The sequence below is a fragment of the Artibeus jamaicensis genome, unplaced genomic scaffold, assembly GCF_021234435.1.
Source record: "Artibeus jamaicensis isolate MK-2021 breed Jamaican fruit bat unplaced genomic scaffold, CSHL_Jam_final contig_908, whole genome shotgun sequence".
In the NCBI taxonomy this organism is placed as follows: domain Eukaryota; kingdom Metazoa; phylum Chordata; class Mammalia; order Chiroptera; family Phyllostomidae; genus Artibeus; species Artibeus jamaicensis.
In genome coordinates, this window is record NW_026522009.1 from 427,501 (window position 1) to 428,772 (window position 1,272).

The 1,272-nt window shown below is 46.9% G+C and overlaps 1 pseudogene; it reads left to right on the plus strand.

Annotated features, from left to right (window-relative positions):
- Positions 1 to 226: 226 nt before the first annotated feature.
- LOC119061638 (DNA-directed RNA polymerase II subunit RPB3-like) lies at positions 227 to 1,057 on the plus strand (annotated as a pseudogene).
- Positions 1,058 to 1,272: the final 215 nt, after the last annotated feature.

Genomic DNA, 1,272 nt, shown 5'->3' on the forward strand with positions numbered 1-1,272 from the left:
AGAGAAGATATATGGCAGGAGTTATAATATACAACTATATGAAGCTCTTTCTTCAGATAATAACTTGTATTTACCTAAGCATTTAATTATGTCATTTATTCAAAAGACATTAATGAAACAATGGCTAAATAAAATCCTGCAGGGAAATAAAAAGATGAGTAAAATAGTTTGTGTTAGGATTTAGTGGAATAGAAATGCAAGGACACTGGCCAGGGGGTGGAGCGCCATGCCCTTCACCCACCAGCCCACTGTCCGGATCACAGAGCTTAGGGATGAGAAGGTCAAGTTCATCATTGGGAATACTGACCTAGTGCTGGCCAATTCTATTCAGAGGGTCTTTATCCCTGAGATGCCCATAATAGCCCTTGACTGAGTTCAAATTTATGCCAGTTTCTCAGTCAGTGCTTCATGACAAGTTCATTGCTTACAGGCTTGGCTTAATCTCCCTCCCTAGCAATGACATTGTGGACAAGCTGCAGTACTTCTGGGACTGCATGCCTGACGACTTCTGCTCTGAGTGCTTGCTGGAGTTCACTCTCGATGTGTGGTGCAACGAAGACCAGACTCATCACGTCACAGCTCAAGACCTCATCTCCAACAGCCCCCAGGTCATCCCAGTGACATCCAGGAACTGAGGTAATGACCCCAATGACCACATGGAGCAGGATCACATCCTCACTGTCAGTCTGTGAAAGGGCTAGGAGCTGAGACTTTGCACCTATGCCAAAAAGTGCCTTGTCAAGGAACACACAAAGTAGAACCTGACTGCATGGGTGGCTTTTGAATATGATCCCAGCAATGTCCTGAGGCACACAGTGTACCCCAAGCCAGAGGAATGACCAAAGAGTGAATACTCAGAGCTGCATGAGGATGAGTCACAGGCTCCTACAACCCCAATGGCAAGCTGGAGAGGTTTTACTACAACCTGGAGTCTTGTGGCTCTCAGCACCCTGAAACCATCATCCTTTCAGCCCTCTCTGAATTGAAGAAGGAGCTGAGTGATTTACAGACCCAATGAAGCCACAAGATCCAGAGTGATGTCCTAACCATAAACTAGCTGTAGCTTGCCTGCTTTGGAGCGAAGGGATTCGAGCTGTGTGTCAGCTCTGTCCTGAGTCTTCTAGTTTCTGGGGTCTGGACAGCTGTTACACTTCTTGGCAAATCATCAGAACCAGGTAGAGAGGAAGCAGTGGGGAAGGGTAGACCCATCCCAGCCTTGCTTGGTCGCAGATAGATTACCAGGGGTTATGCTGGTATTTGAGGCAGGACAGT